The sequence below is a fragment of the Papio anubis genome, chromosome 9, assembly GCF_008728515.1.
Source record: "Papio anubis isolate 15944 chromosome 9, Panubis1.0, whole genome shotgun sequence".
NCBI lineage: Eukaryota > Metazoa > Chordata > Mammalia > Primates > Cercopithecidae > Papio > Papio anubis.
The window spans coordinates 105,699,727-105,721,704 of record NC_044984.1 but is presented as its reverse complement, the minus strand read 5'-3'; the positions used below and the strand labels follow the sequence as shown (position 1 = coordinate 105,721,704).

General features: G+C 54.2%; 1 protein-coding gene across 2 annotated transcripts in view; it reads right to left on the bottom strand.

Annotated features, from left to right (window-relative positions):
• Positions 1 to 10,250, bottom strand: part of SH2B3 (SH2B adaptor protein 3) — a 44,741-nt gene extending 34,491 nt beyond the window's left edge. For both annotated transcript variants that reach the window (XM_009181733.4, XM_003907164.5), the window contains exon 1: positions 9,879 to 10,250. The gene's annotated coding sequence lies outside the window, so the exon portion shown is untranslated. The remainder of the gene's footprint in view (positions 1 to 9,878) is intronic.
• Positions 10,251 to 21,978: the final 11,728 nt, after the last annotated feature.

The window sequence follows — 21,978 nt, the reverse complement described above, 5'->3', positions numbered from 1 at the left end:
CTACTTATTGGTTATGGGACCTTAAGTGACTTATGTGACTACTCTCTGCCTCAGTTTCCCCATCTGTAAGAGGGGAACCATGATCATGCCTACTTCATAGGCATATTATGAGCATGAATTGATAGACATAAAGCCCTAGAACATAGAAAATGCTTAATAAAGACTGTCTGCTATTATTGTTATTTCCATGTTGCAATGAGAGTATATTACTGGTGTCTATAAAATAAATATAAAACGGGCCAGGCGCAGCAGCTCATACCTGTAATCCCAGCACTCTGGGAGGCTGAAGTGGGCAGATCACCTGAGGTCAGGAGTTCGAAACCAGCCTGGCCAACATGGTGAAACCTTGTCTCTACTAAACATACAAAAATTAGCTGGGTGTGGTGGTGCGTGCCTGTAATCCCAGCTACTTGGGAGGCTGAGGCAGGAGAATCACTTGAACCTGGTAGGCAGAGGTTGCAGTGAGCTGAGATCATGCCACTGCATTCCAGCCTGGACGACAGAGCAAGGCTCTGTCCTGGGGGGAAAAAAAAAAATCACACACCAAAAACAAAAACAAAAATAAATAAAAAATAAAAAGGAATAAATTAACAAAAGTCACAAGGGGTCCAGAGGGATTTCCTGCACTGACAGGGGACCCTCAGGACTGGCAGACCTTTGCCTGCCCATCTCAACTGGGGCATCCTTCTCCTCCCGTGGCCAGAGGGCCTTTCCTTAGACACAACATCACCAAATGGCACTGAGATCCCCCACTCCTCTGCTGTCCGCGGTGCAGAACAGCTGGGACCTCTGTGGGCACCATCCTTCCTTCTTCATGACCCTGGTTGGGCCTGGGCTCCTGCTGGCGACCACATGTCCACGTCTGTTCTTCAAGATGGAGAAGAAAAGCTCTCCCTACTCGGGCACAAAACGGGGCCCCAGATCCCTGATATCAGCATACCCTGAATGAACAGCGGTGCCACTCCAATGACTCTCTCCCTGGGCAGGGGTAGTGGCTGCACAATAGCCAGAGCCACAGGGGCCTGGGTACAATTACCGCCTCCAACCATGCCCTCCTTCATCCTCCCTTCAGGTGTTACTGAGGGCCTACTGTGTGCCAGACACCAAGCTAGGCCCCAGGATACCATGGTGAACAGCACATACGAACACTGCTCTCCCAGGGCTCACATTACAAAGGGTGCCACGTACTGGCTGTGTGGCTCCTGACACCTGACTCAACCTCTCTGAACCTGGATTTCCTTATCTGGCAACCAGGTAGCAGCATGGCATCCACCTTGCAAGGTGTCTGTAGAGAACCCATGAAAGGGAAAGCAAGGTGGAGATGTGAACCTGCAAATGGGGTTCTCTCTGCCACACACCCCTCCACAGGCACCGTCTCTGCATGTGGCCATGTCCCGCTGGGCATGTCTGCAGGGCAGTGGCAATGAAGGGTGCCCCTGCCACATGAGGCCATGGTGGAGCCCCCATGGCCGATCTCCACAAGAGACCCCAAAAAGCAGAAGTAGGTGCCTCTGCCCTCGCTGGAAGGGGGCCATGCAGAGTCGACAATGGTTTGTTTGTTGTTTTTTTTGAGACAGAGTCTTGTTCTGTCACCCAGGCTGGAGTACAGTGGCATAATCACGGCTCACTGCAGCCTAGACCTCCCAGGCTCAAGCTATCCTCATCTTGGCCTCCCAAAGTGCTAGGACTACAGGCATGCACCACGACACCTGGCTAATTTTTGTATTTTTTTGTAGAGATGGGGTCTCACTATGTTGCCCAGGCTGGTCTCAAACTCCTGGGCTCAAGCAGCCCTCCCACCTTGGCCTCTCAAAGTGCTGGGACTACAGGCATGAGTCACTGTGCCCTGCTATAGTCGACAGTTTTGTACATCACAGGGTCCTTGGGACCCGCACACAGTAGGTGCTTTGCAGTAAGTAGTCAGTAAAAGCTGTCAGGCAGATGGGAAGGGAGAGGGAGGGGCCACATCTGCCCTTGGCCACCATGTTCTTCCTGTCCCTGAAGGGGAGGGTCTTATCCCTGCATGAGGGCACCTGTTCTTGGTCAATCCTACTGTTCCCCATACCCAGCCTTCACACAGGTGAGACAGGCACTGCCCTCGTGGCTTGGAGGATGCCCAGAGAGCTCTGATTCCAGATCCAGGCTCCTGCCCCACCTACACGATCTGCCTCTAGTCACGCCAGCTGCCTGTGGGTGTTGGCATGAGCCATTCCCTCTGCCCTGTCTGCTTCCAATTGCACCTAAGAGAAGCCTCTTCTGAGCTCCCAACTGAACTTGACCTTCAGCACACTGGTCACACTATCACTTGACAGGATGCTTTTATTAGTGACTATCTCTCTACCAGACTGAGTTCTATGAGTCATTCCCTGCTTCATCTCCAGCTCCCAGCATACAGCAGGAGCTCAATGAATGTCTCTTGAATGAATGAACATATGAATGCAAGAGATTAGTTGGATTTGCAAATTCGTGCTCTCCCGGCAGATACATGGCAACCAGCATGAACCAACCTCCCCCGCCCCCTGGGCCATCCTACCTTCTGCGCAGCCCTGTATGTCAGAGTCTTGAAGCCCAACTGCAGGGCCAAACCCTGGCAGGAGCCTTCCTCAGAACAGCTGCACCCACTCCAGGTCCTTCACTGTCCAGGCAACGGCTGGGAAACCCCCTCACTGGGCCCCTTCCACCAGTCCTCCCATAAGAACAATGGCATTTACTGAGCGTCTGTTACACATCAGACATTTTTCTTTCTCTTTTTAGAGACAGGGTCTCACTCTGTCTTCCAGGCTCAAGAGCAGTGGCACAATCATAGCTCACTGCTGCCTCGAACTCCTGGGCTCAAACGATCCTCCTGCCTCAGCCTCCAGAGTAGCTGCGACTACAGGCTCATGGCACCATGCCAAGATCACATTAGGCATTTTTCTAACTACTTTTGCAAAACATTACCTCTCCCAAGGTTCCTAACAGCCTTAGGAGGTAGGTCCAACGATTACTTCCATTTTACAGATGGGAAAACTGAAAGAGAGCAGCCCCATAGCTAGTGATCACAGAGACCCCCACACAGAGGGGACCCCCAAAATGTCTGATCAGTGCCTAAATGCACACAAGAAGGGCTCACTTCCCAATGAATGCTTATTGGATGAATGAGTGAGTCCCAGAGGAGAGAATATAAAGGTCTCATTCAGCTCCAGTGCGAGTCAGGAGTCGGCAGTAGCTCTGTCCAGGTCCCAGACCGACCAATGATCAGGAAAACAGTCACAGGGCAAAAGGAAGAAAACAAAAACGAGAGGCTGGGCTCAGTGGCTCACATCTATACTCTCAATACCTTGGGAGGCCAAGGCAGGAGGATTGCTTGAGACCAGAGTTTGAGACCAATCTAGGCAACATGATGAAACCCTGTGTCTACTACAAATACAAAAAACTTAGCCTGGCATAGTGGCTAGGCCTATAGTCCCAGCCACTCGGGGGTCTGAGGCAGGAAGACCGCTTGAGCCCGGGAGGTCGAGGCTGCAGTGAGCTATGATCACACCACTGCACTCCAGCCTGGGTGACAGAAACAGACCATATCTCTATAAGAAAAAAAGAACTGATGTCTGCAGTGTGCTTGGCACGGGACTCGTGAGTGGCTGCTGCTATTTTCTTACTATTACTGTTAGAAAAGAGCTCCAGCCTCGGAGTCAGGCTTGCCTGCCACGGGAAGCCACAGGGAGGCCTGCCTCATGGGCTGGGCTGGGGGCGTCACGGGGAGCTGGAACAAAAGACCTTCTCAGGGCAGAGGCGGCTGCTCAGGCCACTCTGGGCAGGAAGTTGCCAGCCCAGAGCAGTCAGCTGCGGCCCAAGCTATGGAAGGGACTGCGCCAGGGAGGTTTTCTGGCCAGGAGGGCAGCCAGGCCACAGGAAGGTGACCCCTCCCTGGCCCTGGCCCTGGCCCAGGCAGTGGCGTTTATTGAGTGCTTACTATATGCCAGGCGCAGATAAAAAGCAATTGATCAGATGGTGACAACCCTGGGATCAGGGCTGACAAGCTGTGGACAGGAAGCAATGATGATCACGCCAGGGGGACCTGCGGCCCCCAGGTTTCCACTGTAGGGTATGAGTTGGGGGCAGAGTGTCTTCGGGACACTTCTATCCCAGCACAGAGCTTTGAATGAGCCTGGTCAGCCAGAGAAATCAACCGCCTTCCCCACAGAGGGGCCCCAGCACCCAGGAGAACCTCTCACCTACTTAGGCTTCCTTCTGGGGCAGGAAGCTCCCAGCTATGGGGGTCTCCAGGGTTTCCCCAAATCCTGCAGCCAGGGGAGGGGCAGGATGATGTGGAGAAGGAAGATCTTAGCCTGCTGCCTCCTGGTCCCCCACCCCCAAGTCCCTCCCTGCAGCAAATATGTGGAGGCAACTAGCTGCACGCCCACCAGCCGGGGCTGGGGGTGTCTGCATCTCAGGACTCCAAGCTCAGAACACAACCAGGTCCACCAGAGGGCTATTGAGGGCCTCAAAGCAGTAGTGGTGCCTGGTGCTCCCTAAGAAGCACAGCCAGCCTGAGGCACCTGGAGCCACCAAGTCAGTGAGAAATCACAGGACCTTGAACAGCTGGGAACCTGGCTGAGCTGTGGGGTCCCCTTAATCCATGCCCCCCCGAGATCAGGGCTTCTCAGCCTCTCCTCTATCTAATCACCCTGGATAATAGTATAATTCGGGGAGGCTAAAATTTTCCTTTTAATGATCAGGCCCACATGCAGAGAAATCCTTTATCCATGGTAGGAATTCCCCCTGCCGAGGCTTAGGGAGGAATTTTTTTTTTTTTTTTTTTTTGAGACAGGTCTGACTGTCACCCAGGCTGGAGTGTAGTGGCATGATCACAGCTCACTGCAACCGCGACCTTGTGGGTTTAAGCACTCCTCCCAAGTATCTGGGACCACAGCCATACCCAGCTTTTTTTTTTTTTTTTTTTGTAGAGAGAGGGTCTCACTGTGTTGCCCAGGCTGGTTTCAAACTCCTGGGCTCAAGTGATCCTCCCACCTTGACCTTCCAAAGTGCTGGGATTATAAGTGTGAACCACTGCTCCCAGCCTGGGGAAGATTTCTTAAAGTGTGGTAAATGAATTTAAATTGGGCCAGTCCAGAGCCTCCACTCTCCCCTGCCCCAGCTCACAGACATAGGCAGGAAGTCTCACACCTTCAGAGGGGACACTTCCTCCAGGGAGGCCTCCCAGTTGAATCTAGGCCACAAGGAACATTTCTATCTTCCCCATGCCTAGCACCAACTGTTCCAGGAGCCCAGACCCTGTGTCCTAAGGAGGCCCAGAGAGTTGTGGGATTCTGACACACACTGCCTGGCAGGCGGCCTGCTGCCCTTTCACAGCATTCAAGTTGCCAGATGCAGAGATGCCCACGGGAAGCGGGGGGTGAAGGCAGAGGCCCTGGGGAGGCAGAGAGGTGGGTTCTACACCAGGCCACCGGGCAGCCGGCGGGGCACTGATGCACCCTTGCTGGGGTCACCTTGTGCCCCGGGGACATTATCAGGCCAGCGCAGTCTGCCAGAACAGGAAATGTCCTCTGGCTTCCTCTGCCCACACTGCCAGCCTGACATCCCAGCCACCGCCCCAGCTAGGTTTCAGGAGGTAGGGAAAACCAGGAACCATCTCCCTGCGGGAGAGGCAGCACCATCAGAATCCCACATATCCCCCATCCCAAGGCCGGGGCTTCTTCCTTTCACTGCCACTGGGTTGAGGGCAGACAGGGGAGACCCTAGGAGGGCAGCCTCTGGGTGAACCTCCTCCCCACATGCTGCTTGTGGACATCAGGAGGGACATGCATAAGCCCTCAATTACCTCGCTTCTCCCAGCATACACTGCCCTCTCTGGGCCTCTCCTCCTTGAGATGACACCAGTGTGTGAGCTCTGAAGGGGCAGATCCCATGTCAGAGGTCCCCTTGTGTGTCCACCTCCCTGATTGATCACATTCCCAGTCCCCCAGCCGGGGCCCCCCATTGGGTGCCCTGTGAGTCAGCCCTTGTGAGCAGGGCATAGACTTCCTCCCTCCCAGGCCTCCCTGGGGACACATGTCCTGGGCAGCAGCTGGCTCCCCCCTGGCCAGACGGGGGGCGGCCACATCCGGGTGGGCCCCCAGGGGCTCCAGGCCTGGCTCACAAGGAAGCCTGTGGCCCGGCCCTGCTGGCCGACCCCTGACAGGGTGGCGTGGGAGGAAAAATCTTCTATCCAACTGCTCAGCTGCCGGGTTTCCGGCTGGGGCGGGGAGTGGAGAGGGCGCCAGGAGGACCTGTTCCCCTGGGGAAGTGTCCTTTGCCCCTGCTGGGAGGAAGGACGGCTAGTGGTGGCCAGCAGAACCCTGGAGCCCTGGTAGAGGGATGCTGGTCATCACCCCAGTGGCAGGGCCCCACTAAGCAGATGTCCAGTGGTGGCCCTGGTCCTGCTGCCAGGCCTCAGGACCTGCTCAGTCTCCAAGGGATCTCAAGCCCTGGGAAGCTGGGGAGTTGGGGTGCAGGACTCCTGGGTCCAATAAGGCCTGACTCAGCAAGTGACCCCAGCTGAGTCACTTCCCTTGGGCAGCCTGCCCGCCTCAGTTTCTTCGGGAAGGGTGTCAGTGAGGAATGGGGTCTTGCAGGGAATGAGCAGCTAGCACTGCACCTCTGGACTCGCTGAGGCAGGCGTCTCCGGTCTGCCAGACAGAAGCAGCTTCCTGCCTCGCCTCGTCAAAGATGCCGAACGCCTGTGGGCCCTTAGGGACCATTTTCCCAGGAAACCTGGCAATTAAGTGCCAGCCCCTATTGGGCATGAACAGCAATGGCTTGCACTTACTGAGTGCCAATTGCATGCCGGGCACTGTGCATGCCTCCTCTTCTCAAAACCACCCTAACAGGGAGTTGGCAACACCCCTATTTCATAGACAAAAAGACCTGTGGCTCAGAAAGGCTAAGGGACCAGCCTAAGATCACACAGCCAGAGCAAGTACAGCCAACACAGTTCCAGTCCTGACACTGTACTTCACACACCCACCCTGGAGAGGTTGGAACTCTTGGCTTCCATTGGGCAGGCGAGGTCCAGACCAGAGAAGCCAGGTAACCTGCCTAGGACCTCACACCTGGAAGCTGGCAGAGCCCAGATTCGGCTCCAAAGCCCATACTGCTACCAGAGAGAAGTGGAAATTTAGCAGGAAAAGCCTCTCATTTTAATAATAGCAATAATATCTACTATTGTTAATTGAGTGCCAGGCTCAGTGCTCAGTACGTTATGTGCCATGTCACAGCAAGCGCACAGCTGTTAAAGCCTTTCACAGATGTTGTCTCTCTCAATTGCCTCAGACAGGTTAAGTGACCAACCCAAGGATTCCCAGCAATGGAAGACCCTCATGAACACCAGCCCTCAGAAGGGTGTGGGGTCATGCAAACTGGGTCCCAAAGGTGTTTTCAGCAAAAGGAGCTGTATTGGCCCAGACTGTGGGACAGCTCCCTACTATGTCCCTGAGACTCCCTACATTGACCCTCCCCACCTTGGCTGGGGAGGGCACCCGGTCTCCCCTCACCAGAGACAGGTGGCACTGAGACTGGCAGCTAGGAGGTCCTTCCAAGTGCCTCCGGCTCTGCTCCACCCAGGATATGGAGAATGTCTGGGAATTGCACAGCGGGACTCAGAAATCCAAGGGCCCAGCAGTCCTGTGGGATCTGATTTGTACGCAAAAGTTCTATTTATTGGAGAAGGAGGATCAGGTCCAGGTTTGAGAGGCATGGAGGTGGGGGGATGAAGAAGGAAAGCCAGCAGAGCTAACACCCACAACAAAAAAAGATCACTCCAGCCCCAAGGCTACTTATCTTTCTCCTGACCAAGCCACTCTGGACACTGCGAATTCACTCATTCATGGTTCCCGTGACCCTAAGAAGTAGGTACTATTAGCACACCCATTTCACAGATGAGGAAACTGAGGTGGGGCAGTTAAGCAAGGCCTCATAGCTAAGGAAGTGCCCAGATCTTCAAAATTCTGATGCCAAAGACCCAGGAAATTCCAGTGCTATGTATGCAAGAGATGCTCAAGGAAGACTGCTGAAGGAACACCTCATAGCCAATAACAGTAACACTAATGAAGGCGATGATAAAATCACCACTACCACCACCACCACCTGCAACTGAACCACTCTTTGCCAGGCAGCAGGTGCTCATTACACACTGGCTCATTAAATCTCCACTGCAAACCTGTCATTCCCCCATTTTACACAGGGGGAAACTGAGGTTCACAAGAGTCACTTGCCCACGCCTTCAGCTGAACGGAGGCAGTAGGAGCAGCAAAACAGTCTCCAGGACCCTCCTCACTATCCTCCTTGGCTTCCTGCTGAGCCCCTGCAGACCCTGAGCCCCCAGCTGCTGATGCTCCGGGCCAGCCCCTTCCCAGCTGGCCACTCTGTGGCCCACGGGGACTCACAGAAGTTCTAGGAATGCTCACCCTTTGGCTCAGAAGGATTTTTCCTCCCAGAGGGGGGTTGTGGGAAAAGGCTCAAGAAAAGTGCACTAAAAACCCTTCCACCTTCCCCCAGTAGGCCCTGGTTCTCATCCCCAGAGCCCAGCCTGCCCAGGTGGCCTCTGCCGGCTCTCCCTCCACGAGGGCAGGTCCTGAGGAGCCTCCAGAGCTGTTTCCACTCAGGCAGCCAGGTCAGTGATGGGAAACCCAGACACAACCTGCGCCTGCATCCCTGGAGACCCACCCGCCCACTGCCCTGGCAGGGACCCTGAGGCCTGGCTGCTGGCCGGTGTTAGAGAACTGTCATCTCCCCAGTGAGGGGCTGCAAGTCAGATCTGGGTCCCTCCTGCCACCAAAGCAGGCCCTGCCGACATCGCCTTGCCGGGGCCTCTACTCGGAACCCCCGACCAGATTTCACTTCCTCCCACTCAGCCCAGCCTGGCCGTACCCCTCCCTGGAGGCCCCCAGCTGCAGGCAGTGACCTCCTCACCTACATCATTGTGGCTGGGAATGGGGAAGAGAAACAGGAGAATGAGGAAACTAAAGAAAAAAAGAAGCGGGACAGGCAGGAAGACCCTCCTCTCCAGTTCCTCAAATGCAGTCCCCCTCCCTCAAAACAAAGCTCCCCTGGCCGGAGGGAGGGAAGGGAGGGGAGGGGATTTCTGCACCAGGCATCAGAGGCCTCTGAAATACCCTCCCTACCGTGTGGATCCAGGAGACCAACACACACTCCAGACGTTTTTTGGTCGGGGGATTCCCAGGGAACCCCAGGCCAGAGGTGTGAGAGGATCAATCCCAGAAACCTGTGTCTGGGACGCCTAGCCCTGGTGAACCGCCCAGTTCAGCAGCATGCGGGGGCCTGGCCCGGCCCACCTCGGCAGTGCTGGGACTGGGGAGAGGGGCTTCCTGAATCAGGGCGCTACCCTCTTAGCCACATGGTCCGGAATGGGGAGTGGGGAGGACCGGCGGCGCATCCTCCCCCGCTGTCCCCACACCCAAGGGCTCATCTGTGCTCACGGTCTCAGTTTGACTACTTTCACTTTCAGGGTAGCAATGGGTGACCCCTCATCCCTCCTCCCCAGGCACAAGTTGAGGGGAGGGCCGCCCCCAATCGGCGAGGCTACTGTAGGGTGGGCTGGGGGCGTCAGCGATGCCCTCTCCCCGATCCCACGGCCGCAGTTACCCCAACGCTCTCCCCAACACGTGTGTGGGTGGGGTAGTGGCTGAGTGGCTGAGTGGGGGTCGTAGGCGCTGGGAGCCGTCACCCCGGAACGCCTCCATCTGAGTTAGCTGCAGGGCAGTATTTTGGGCTGGGGGTGACGCGCACAGCCCGGGCAGAACTGGACACGGGGCCTCCCCTTTCCCCACGAAAGCCCTCCCGGCCCCGGAGGAGGGGGGCGCGGGCAAACGCGGGCTCACCTGAGAGACAGGAGCTCTGGGCCCGGCCGGCCCATGGCGTCGCGCGCCCCCGGGCCCCCGAAATCCCGAGGGGGCGGGCGGGCCCCCGCCCTGGGCGCGTCCTCTCCCGCGCGCCGGCTCCTCGCTCGCGGCTCGCTCAAGCGGGGCTCAGGCAGGAAACCCGGGCTCGGAAAATGGCCAGCGCCTCATCATTTCCGCCGCCAGCGCTTGACAGTTGCGGGAGGATGCGCCCCCGGGCCGCCGCCGCCGGGGAAACTTTGCAGCGGCCGCCGTCGCCACCGCGGGCCACGACAGTCCGGGTGGGCAGCCGGGCGGAGGCGGTGGCCCGGGCCCATGCCGCCCCGCGCCGTTATGTAAAGAGGAACCGGCTGTGCGAGCGGAGCCGGGCGGGGGAGGGCGGCCGCGACAGGGGCGGGGCAGGGGCGGGGACACCAGGAGCCACGCCCCAGGCCGCGCGCGAGTTGGAGACTCGGCTGGAGGGGCGGGTCATGAGGGCGGAGCCAGGACTGGCCCCGCCTGCCAATTCTGCTAGTCCGCGGCTGCCCGGGTCCGAGGGCTCTCCTGGCGCGGGTCCGGAAAAAGACGAGGCCTTGCGAAGCCACGCCCACCACGTGCCCACCCGATTTCGCGTCCCACAGCCTAAAGAAGGAAGGAGGATCGGAGGGGCGGGGCGACCTTAGCCCCACCCACTGAACGCCGGCAGGTCAGCAGGTGCCTCAGCGCCTGGAGGCGGGGCCAGATGAAGGGGCGGGGCCTAGGGCGGGCGGGGTCGAGCGGCCTGGCCTCCAGGGGGCGCGCCCCTACTGACTCCCTCCTGCAGGGCCTTATCAGTGCCCGCAGGGCTGGGCAGTGCAATAGCGACCACGGCTTTCATCATCGTCCGGGGGAGGGAGCCTAGCCCTGCCCGGTCCTGACTATCTGCGATCATGCTGACCCGACCCGCCACGGCCCCAGGCCCCCGATTTGGGTTCTGGTCCCAGCCCTCAGCTTCGCCTTTGCTACAGCCGATGCCCGTATAGACCAGCCTCCCTCCGGCCACCCGTCCTGTCCCCCAATCCTAGGAGGGGTGCATCTTTCTCCAGGAATTCCTCTCGGACCGCTGGCTCCCGTGGACTCTGCGCCCACCGCCCTGCTCGCCCCTGGGCTACTTACATTTTCTCCACGGCCTCATGGGGAGCTGAGACTGACAGTGGGGTTCCCCCTAGTCCGGAGTGGGGCATGCTCTCAGCCAGCCTCTCCCCCAACATGTGGGAGGTCGGGGAGGGAGGAATGTACTCTTCTCCCCCTCCCCCAACAGGAAACAAGTCGCCCACGCCCCCAGCTTGGAGGGGCCACCTCAAGCCTTCCCGGGCAGCAAATGTCTCCATTCCACTGCCTCCCCCTCTTCCTACCCGGGCAAATGACTTGACTTCTCCGTACCTCCACTTCCTTGCCTATGAAATGGAAATAATGTGTACCCACTCTCCTGGCAGTGAGAATTAAGTGAGTTAATGCATTAAAGCAGTTATCTCGAGGCTTGGCTCCAGGAAGCACTCTGTGTTAAACAAACCGGCCTCAGTCCTGGCCTTAGAGCTACAGGAAGGGGTTCCCCATAAGGTGGGGATTTCCAGACTCTAAGTAGATGGGGGAAGGGAGCCAGTCTGCTACAGGATTCCTGGTGTCCAATGACCTTGAAGAAAAGGACCACAAAAATCTGCTTTCCGCGCATAGGTACGAAATACCTACTATGTGCCGAGCACTGTTCTGGGTGCTGGGAACACAGCAGTGAACACCACAAATATCTCTGCCTGCGTGGAGCTGATATTCTAGTGGGGGGACATAAAGGCACGAATAAGTAAGAGGGATCAGTTATGACAATGACAAAACAGTTATGGGATGGAGAGCAGGAAAGGGGTGTCTTAGAGCCGCGACTCAGGTAGGACACCTCTGAGGAACTAACATGTGAGCCTAGAATCCCCCACAACAAGAAGGATCCAGGTGCTATAACGTCTGAGGGAAGAGCATTCCAGGCCAAAGGAACAGCATGTGCAAAGGTGCTGAGATGGGAATACATGTGGTGCATTGGAAGAAAGTCATAAAGGCAGTGGTGATACCTATACTGATAAGAGATGATGTTTCAAAGGTGGGCCCATCAAATGGTGTCTTGAAGGTCTTGGTGGGGACTTTGGGAATTATTCTGAGGGCAGTAGGGTGCCATGGAGGGTTGTGAGGAGAAGGACCTGTTGAGCATGGGATTCAAGCTGTTCGCACAGCGTCTGAGGATGTGGGAAGAGGGGTGGGGTGGGGGAATGTCAATGAAGTCTAAACGAGGCCGGGTGCAGTGGCTCACACCTGCAATCCCAGCACTTTGGGAGGCCGAGGCCAGCAGATCACCTGAGGTCAGGAGTTTGAGACCAGCCTGGTCAACATGGTGAAACCCTGTCTCTACTAAAAATATAAAAATTAGCCGGGCATAGTGGCAGGTACCTGTCATCCCAGCTACTGGGGAGGCAGAGGCAGGAGAATCACTTGAACCCCGGAGGTGGAGGCTGCAGTGAGCCAAGACTGTATCACTGCATTCAAGCCTGGGAGACAGAGCTAGGTTCTGTCTCAAAAAAAAAAAAAAAAAAAAAAAAGTCTGAACGGATCATCCCATATTATTTGATCACTTTCTTATACCTGGGGACACTGAGGCCAAGATAGGACAGTTACTTGTCTGTAGCCATGCACCTGCCAGGCGGCACCCACAGAGCAGCCTGGTACCCAGCCAATGCCAAATGGCTGCTGAAATCTGCCAGCCACAAGCACTTTCCCTCTCACTGCCCAGACAGCAGCTCTGCTGACTTAAATTGGGACTTGTGGTTCTTCCCCTTTTTAATCACGGTTCAAACCTTCTCGCCTGCCAGATTTCTCGGAGGCCCAAATTGGTTTCCTTCCTCACTTAGTCGCTTCTTGCCGGCATCCCCGCCGGAGTCCAGTTTTTTGTTTTGGCGCTCGCTGAGACCCCAAGACTTCTCACTTTTTGTGTTTATTTTCCCTTGGAAAGGCAAAGGGATTCCAACAAATAACCTTCCCATCACCATGCCCTAGATTTGAGAGTGCCGCTGCCACGAGCACAGCGAGGTCGTCATCGCCACTGGGAGGCCGGCGAGCCGCGGCTCTTCCCGCTCGGCAGGTCACTGGGGCCCAAGGAGTGAAAGGGTTATTCAAATTCCCACGACTGATCGGTAGCTCTCGGAAACAAGTCAGGCCGTCTTAGGGGAGCAGGTCCAACCGCTCTTCCTCCTTGCTGTGAAAAACGCCAACACCTCCTGCTGGCCAAGTTCCAGAAAGCCGAAGACTCACAGGATTAATAACAATTACAACACAAGGGTCAATAGCAATAAATTAACAATGATCAATGCTATTAATACTTCTATTAGCAATTAGTATTAATAATAATTTTAAAAACAAAAGTTAATTAGTAGAAACACAAATACATGATAAGTGCTTGAGGTGATGGATACCTCATTTACTCTGATGTGATAATTACACATTGCATGCCTTTATCAAAATACCTCACATACTCCATAAATATATGCACCTACTATGTACTCATAAAAATTCAAAAAGTGGGCCGGGCGCGGTGGCTCATGCCTGTAATCCCAGCACTTTGGGAGGCCAAGGCGGGTGGATCACAAAGTCAGGAGTTCAAGGCCAGCCTGGCCAATATGGTGAAACCCCATCTCTACTAAAAATACAAAAATTAGCCAGGTGTGGTGGTGGGTGCCTGTAGTCCCAGCTCCTCGGGAGGCTGAGGCAGAAGAATCACTTAAACCCCGGAAGGGGAGGTTGCAGTGAGCTGAGATCATACCACTGCACTCCAGCCTGGCAACACAGTGAGACTCCGTCTCCAAAAAAAAAAAAAAAAGTTCTCTGTTCTGTATCTCCTAGCTGTGCAGTCACATAGATTCTCTGGGCCTCAGTTTCCTCATCTGGAAAATGAGGACAGTGACAGGACGACAGGACTGACCCCACTGGGTCGAGGGGGAGAATTTGGTGAAAAAACACATTAAGGGCTTAGGAGTCTGGGAGGTACTTCCACATAGCAACGACTGATAAAGAATGTTGAATATAGTGCGGGCGCCATGGCTTATGCCTGTAATCCCAACACTTTGGGAGGCCGAGGCAGGCAGATCACCTGAGGTCGGGAGTTCGAGACCAGCCTGGTCAATATGGCAAACCCTGTTTCTACTGAAAATACAAAAACTAGCTGAGCATGGCGGTAGGTGCCTGTAATCCCAGCTACTCGGGAGGCTGAGGCAAGGAGAATTGTTTGAACTCAGGAGGCGGAGGTTGCAGTGAGCCGAGATTGCACCATTGCACTCCAGCCTGGGTGAAAAGAGTAAGACTTCATCTCAGAAAAAACAACAAACGAAAAATGTGATTATAATCTATGACTGGGTGTGAGAGTCCCATGTCCCTCGAGAGTTGTGAAGAGCAGTGGCCACAAAGACCAGCCCTGTGAACAACAGACCTTCACACCCCTTTCACCGATGCAGACACTGAGGTTTGAGAGCAAAGATCTTGCCCAGGGTCACCCAGCCAGAGTGGAGGCCTTGGTGTCTGCATCTGTAGAATATGCTTCTGCAGGCCTGGGCCACAGGCGAGGAGGAGGCCCGGGGACCTGGTCTGGCCCCCAGCTGGGCAATGGCTACTGCTGGCGTTTCCCCTGCCCGAGTTTCCATCACAGCACTGCTGTGCAACCTCCAAAGGTCCCCTCTTGCTGCCAGTAAGAGGCTCCCACTTTCTGAGCCTCAGTATCTCTGGCTTGTCAAATGAGCATGATAGTAGTTGGGTGAAGGGAAATGACATTGTGTAGGACACTTTGTCCCTAGTGGCCTTCAGCGAATGTGCAGGGTGCTGAGTGTTATCAAAGGACACTGCGGCACACTGGGCTCCTCCTGGCTGTTCCTCAAACTCACCTTCATGCTCCCACTTCAAGGCCTTAGCACTGGCTGTTCCCTGTGCCCAGAATGCTCTTCCACCAGATGTTTTTTGTTTTGTTTTGTTTGAGACAGAGTCTCGCTCTGTTGCCCAGGTTGGAGTGCAGTGGCTCAATCTTGGCTCACTACAGTCTCCGCCGCCTCCTGGATTCAAGTGATTCTTCTGCCTCAGTCTCCTGAGAAGCTGGAATTGCAAGTGAAAGCCACCAGGCCCAGCTAATTTTTTGTAGTTTTAGTAGAGACAGGGTTTCACCATGTTGGCCAGGCTGGCTTCGAACTGCTGACCTCCGGCAATCTGCCCACCTCAGCCTCCCAAAGTGCTGGGATTACAGGCGTGAGCCACCACGCCCAGCTGTCTACCCTTGCTTTCCTCACTCCCAGGAGATGTCTGACCGCCCACCAAACCTAAACCAGCCCTGCCTCCATTGCTGACCCTCTCCATCTCTCTTCTGCTCCTGCTTCTTTTTTTCTTTCTTTCTTTCTTTCTGTTAGAGATAGGGTCTCACTCTATCACCCAGGCTGGAGTGCAGAGGCACAATCATGGCTCACTGCAACCTTGAACTCCTGGGCTCAAGTGATCCTGCTGCCTCAGCCTCTCAAGTAACTGGGACTACAAGTGCATCCCACCATGCCTGGCTAATTGTTTCTATTTTTTGTAGAAACAGGGTCTCTCCATGTTGTCCAGGCTGGTCTCAAACTCCTGGGCTCAAAAATCCTCCTGCTTCAGCCTCCTAAAGTGCTGGGATTACAGAAGCCACCGTGCCTGACTTGCCTCTGCATGTTTTTCCTTCCTTGCCCTTGTGGTCTCCTGACTTCATACCAGAATCATTCATTCATCTGTTTATTGGTGGTCTCTTTCCCCCACCCCCAGGAGCAGGTCAGCTTCACTTGGCCAGGCATTTGGGTCTGTCTTGCTCACTCTTGTGAGCACAGTTCTTAGCACATAACAGGTGCTCCTGGTGGCTTAAAAACAGTCCACACTTCTTTGACACACCTCCCTTGAAAAGGTGGAACCTGATTCCCCTGCCCTTGAGTGTGGGCTGGACTTAATGACTCATTTCTTTCTTTCTTTTTTTTTTTTTTTTTTTGAGACAGAGTCTCGCTCTGTCGCCCAGGCTGGAGTGCAGTGGTGCGATCTCAGCTCACTGCAACCTTGGCCTCCTGAGTAGCTGGGACTATAGGCGCGAGGGACCATGCCCAGCTAATTTTTTGTATTTTTAGTAGAAACAGGGTTTCACCGTGTTAGCCAGGATGGTCTTGATCTCATGACCTCATGATCCACCTGCCTTGGCCTCTCAAAGTGTTGGGATTACAGGCGTGAGCCACCGCACCTGGCCTTAATGAGTCATTTCTAACGAAGAGACTAAAGTGGAAGTGATGCTGTGTGACTTCTGAGACTGAGTCATAAGAAGCATTTAGGCTTCTCCTTGTACTCCCTTGAGCCGTCCACTCTGGGAGAAGCCAGCCACGGTGTCTTAAGGACACCCAAGTAGCTTTATGATGGCCCATGTGAGGAGGAACTGAGGCTTCCTGCCACCAGCCAGCAAGGAACAGAGACCTCCTGGCAGCAGCCAGGACTGAAACCATCTCTTCCAACCATCCTGGAAGTGAATCATCCAGCCCCAGTTGGGCCCCAAATGAGAACAGTCCTAACCCATTTTTGTTTGTTTGTTTATTTAAGAGATGGGGTCTTGTTACATCGCCCAGACTGGAGTGCAATGGCTATTCACAGGCATGATCCTAGTGCACTATAGCCTTGAACTTCTAGGCTCAAACAATCCTCCTGTCTCAGCCTCTCAGATAGCTGCGACTGCGTGTGTGTGCCACCAGCCCACGTTTTGGACTATAATCTCATGAGTGAGAGACCCGGAACTACAAGCTAAGTCAGATTGCATGTGAATTCCTAAAACCATATGAGATAATAAAGGTTTGCTGTTTTAAGCCAGTAAACGTGGGAGTAATTTGTTTTACCCAACAATCAATAATTAACACAGAGCTCAAGAAACCTTGGGGGGCCAAGCAACCAACCCTTTTCCCACCCGTTAGGGTCCAACAGAGACCAAGAGGGCTCAGGAAATGGTACTCCTTGGTCAACACACATCTGCCCCAGGCCAGAAAATAATTACATTACTGGGTCCTTCCCTATTTGCCTGGGTGGGCAGAACTCCCACAGCAGATTCCTGGGCTCAGGGTCTGATCTGCTGAGCTCAGGTGCCTGATGTCATCTCTCCCTGTGCTTCCTTCCCTTAGCTTCGGTTCCGTTTTCTGTCCTCCCAGTGCTTTAGAAGCTAAAATTGCCACAAGTCCTTCCCTAAGAAAAGCATGAACAGTATTTACAATCTGGACTCCATTTATGGAAGCGTGCGCCACACTGAGAACATCACAGGCCTTATCTCTTCCACCCCAAATGAAGGGTTTGCTATTCATTTTCCCGTTTGTCAGATGAGGGAACTGAGGCACAGGGCAGTGAAGTGAGATGTCCACGTCACACGACTGGTGATGGAGCAGCTGGTGTGGACTAAAGACTGGTCTCACTGAGCGCCCTACCTCTTAACCACCTACTGAGCCCAAGTAATAATAAAAAATGGAAATAATAACAGAATTAATGACTCTGAATTAGTGATTAATTATTATTATTATTATTTTGAGATGGAGTCTCACTCTGTCACCCAGGCTGGAGTGCAATGTCTCGATCTTGGTTTACTGAAACCTCTGCCTCCTGGGTTCAAGCGATTCTCCTGCCTCAGCCTCCTGAGTAGCTGGGATTACAGGTGCACATCACCACGCCCAGCTAATTTTTGTATTTTTAGTAGAAAAGGGGTTTCCCTATGTTGGTCAGGCTGGTCTCGAACTCCTGACCTCGCGATCTGCCTGCTTCGTCCTCCCAAAGTCCTGGGATTATAGGCATGAGCCACCACGCCCGGCCCAATGATTAATGATTAATTAATGTTCTTTTTTGTCTTTTTTTTTTTGGAGACAGAGTCTTGCTGTCACCCAGGCTGGAGTGCAGTGACTCAATCTTGGTTTACTGCAACCTCTGCCTCCCGGGTTCAAATGATTCTCGTGCCTCAGCCTTCCAAGTAGCTGGGATTACAGGCATGAGCCACCACGCCTGGCTAATTTTTTGTATTTTTAGTAGAGATGGGGTTTCCCCATGTTGCCCAGGCTGGTCTCAGACTCCTGACCTCAAGTGATCCACCCGCCTCAGCCTCCCCCCTGCCTCAGCATCCCGCCCGCCTCAGCCTCCCAAAGTGCTGGGATTACAAATGTGAGGCACCTCGCCCGGCCTAATTAATAATTCTGAGTGATTAATGAATTATTAGAGGATTATGTGCCAGGCACTACTCTGAGGGCTTAGTTTAGGTAGATTACAATTTACTTTGCCCAAGTGTAAGGAGAGAATGTTGTTTTCCCCCATTTGACAGAAAGGAAACTGAGGCACGAAAGATGAAGTGACTTCCCCAACTTACAAGGCTGGTAAGTGGCCCCGAAGCAATTAACACCCAGGCTCCCCAGTTCTGATCTTCACCAAAAACAGCAGCGGCCGCGCACCCCAACCCCAGGCTCCCCCTTCCACCTCCCCCCCAACCTCAGCCTGCGAGCCACCCCCTCTTCCGCTAGCCGGGGAATCTGGTTTCTGGGGGAAGTGACTCAGTGGCCTCAGGCCCAGCAGATAATTATTCACTTCCAATCCCGGTAATTAGAGGCCCTAATAGCTCCGCAGAGGACGTGCAACCCAGTTACCCCAGCCGTCCCCACCCCGACCCGGGATCAACGTGGGGCACGCGAGCTCCCCGGGGCCGGGACTTGGCTGCAGTCCCAGGCGGCGGGCCCTGCGGGTGGTAGCGTGCGGTGGCAGCCGCTCGGTGGCAGCCGCTTTGCGCGGAGCTCTGGCGCCCCCTGGTGGCTATGGGGCGATCGAGGGCTGGGAAGCGAACTAAACTCCCCAGCCTGACTCCTCCTCCCGGAAAGAACCCTCCTCCTGGATTCCCCCCAAACCTTCCTGGAAGTTTCCCCGGCTCCAGGTTGGATGCCTCTCATCCACCATCGAGTAGTCATCAACGTTGAGAACACGGGTTTGGGGACGGCTTAATGGCTAGCTTCTCCTTTTAGTGCTGGGTCACCTTGGGCAAACGACTTGGGCTCTCTGAGCCTCAGTCTCCTCATCTGTAAAATGGAAACAAAGAATGGGGACATCAGTGGGGCGTGGTGGCTCACGCCTATAATCCCAGCACTTTGGGAGGCCAAAGCGGGCGGATCGCCTGAGGTCAGGGGTTCGAGACCAGCCTGGGCAACATGGCAAAACCCTGTCTCTACTAAAAATACAAAAATTAACCAGGCGTAGTGATGCACGCCTGTAATCCCAGTTACTTGGGAAGCTGAGGCAGGAGAATAGCTTAAACCCGGGAGGCAGAAGTTGCAGTGAGCTGAGATAATGCCATTGCACTCTAGCTTGGGCAACAGAGTGAGACTATCTCAAAAAAAAAAAAAAAAAGAAAGAAAGAAAAAAAGAAGCATCAAAATGTTAGCTAAAGCCAGGTGAGGTGGCTCATGCCTGTAATCCCTGTACTTTGGGAGGCTGAAGTGGGAGGATCACTTGAGCTCAGGAGTTGGAGGCCAGCCTGGGCAACATAGTGAGACCCCCATCTCTAAACAAACAAAAATGTTAGCTAAGTATAGAGCCAAAATAATTGAAAACAGGCACACAAACAGATACTTGTACATGAATGTTCATAGCAGTGCCATTCACAATAAGCAAAAGATGGAAACAACTCACATGCCCACCAGTGGATGAATGAATCAAGACAATGCTGTCTATCTATACGATGGAATATTACACAGCCATAAAAAGGAACAAAGCATTGATATATGCTGTAGCATATGTGGATGAACCTTGGAAGCATCATGCTAAGTGAAATAAGCCAGTAATAAAAGGACAAATATTGTATGATTCTGCTTATGTAAAGTACATAGAATAGGTAAACCCATAGACACAGAAAGTAGATCAGTGGTTGCCATGGGCTATGGGCAGCGGGAATGGGAAGTAACTTCTAATGAGTATGGGGTTTCCTTTAGCAGTGATGAAATGTTCTGGATCTAGACTGAGATAAGTGATGGTTGCACAACATTGTGAATGTACTACATTTAGTTAATTCATGAGGCTGGGTGCGGTAGCTCAAACCTGTTAATTCCAGCATTTGGGGAGGCCAAGGTGGGAGGATTGCTTGAGCCCAGGAGTTAGAGAACAGCCTAAGCAACAGAGTGAGACTCATATCTCTACAAAATAATAATAATAATAATAACAGTAACAATAATATTCGGGCGAGGTAGAATGTGCCTGTAGCCTCAGCTACTCAGGAGGCGCGGTGGTGGGAGGGAGGGTCACTTGAGTCCAGAAGCTTGAGGCTGCAGTGAGTGGTGATGGTGCCCCTGCACTCCAGCCTGGGTGACACAGCAAGATTCTGTCTCTAAGTAAGTGAATACATTTAGTTAATTCATTAACTAAAATTAATTCATTTTGGTATGTGAATTTCACCTTAATTTTTTAATGTGGAAAAAGGTGTTAGGATGCACCCTGCCCTCTCTATTCCTTCAGCCCTATCCCCCCACCCCACCCCCATCCTCCATCCCCCATCCCGTTCCCCAGGTGATCTTGACCCCAAGATGCAGATGTGTGGCAGAGGCTGGGAAGTTCTCCCGCCACACCCCCAGAACCTGGCAGAGACTGGGGCTGCTCCCACAGAGGAGGTGACATATTTATGGGCCATTCCTCGCCTGCACATCAGCCAGGGTGGCTTCCTGGTCCTAGATTACCACACTTGAGGCCTCCTGAGCCCCTTGCCAGCCCAAGAAGACTTATGCAGGACCTGAGGCTGCAGAAAGGCATGGGGGTGCCCACCCCTGGAGCTTGTCCACCTGCACCCTCTGCGCTGGAGGAGGCAGCAAGCAGGACCTCTCTGGGGAGTAAGACGTCAAGATGCTCAGAGAGGGGCAGAAGGTGTCAGAGGGCACCGGGCGTGGTGGCTCACGTCTGTAGTCCCAGCACTTTGGGAGGCTGAGGCGAGCGGATTGTCTGAACTCACGAGTTTGAGACTAGCCTGGGCAACATGATGAAACCCCCATCTCTCTCTTCCTCTCTCTCTCTCTCTCTCTCTCTCTCTCTCTATATATATATATATATATATATGAAAAGAGGGTGCCAGAGGGGGAGGCAGGAGTTGAAGTCATGGCTGGAAGGGCCCCGAGGCAGGAGGTGCCCTGAGCCAGCGAGCGGGGTGCAAGGTGCAAGGAGCTGCACTTTCTTCTGCCCTCTGTGGGGTTCTCAGGCCTATCAGACCATCAGTCACCCAGATGGAAGGGGATTATCTTCAGAGCCTCAGGCGCCTGAGTCACTTCCTTTCAGAACTCAGACGCCAGCTCCCCTGGTCTGCGCTGGGGGTGGGCTTGAGCTTATTCTTGGGCCAAGAGCAGGACACTATGGCCAGCTGCCTGGGTGCGCCTCAGGGCTCTGCCACATAGACCCGCTGTGTGACCTTGGGGGAAATCACTTCATGTCTCTGAGGCAGCTGGGGCCACAGGGCCACGGAGAGGAGGAGAGGAGAGAGGGGAGTATTTGGCAACACTGTTAGAAGCAGAAGTAGAAAGAGGAGGGTGGGGCTGGAGGGTGGGGAGCGCAGCTGACCCCACATTTCCGTGCTGGGAGCCACTCACCGCGAGGCCAAGGTCGAAGTGGACATGGGCTGTGGCTGCCTGACTTCCCCTTGTGCTGGTAGAAGCACCTGATTTTCCATCCAGTCGAAGTTCAAGATGTTCTCTGGGGCTAACCCTCCCTCCTATGCCCCAGTGAGTGGTTCAGGGGTGGGCAGGTGGCCCCACAGGGCCAATGAGCCTCAATTCCAGGCTTTAACAGCACAGTTGGATAAGAAAATACCTCATTTTGGCTGGGCACGGTGTCTCATGCCTGTAATCCTAGTACTTTGGGAGGTCAAGGCAGGTGGATCTCTTGAGGTCAGGAGTTTGAGACCAGCCTGGCCAACATGGTGAAACCCCATCCCTACTAAAAAGTGCAAAAATTAGCTGGGGTGTGGTGGCACGCCTGTAATCCCAGCTACTCGGGAGGCTGAGTCAGGAGAATT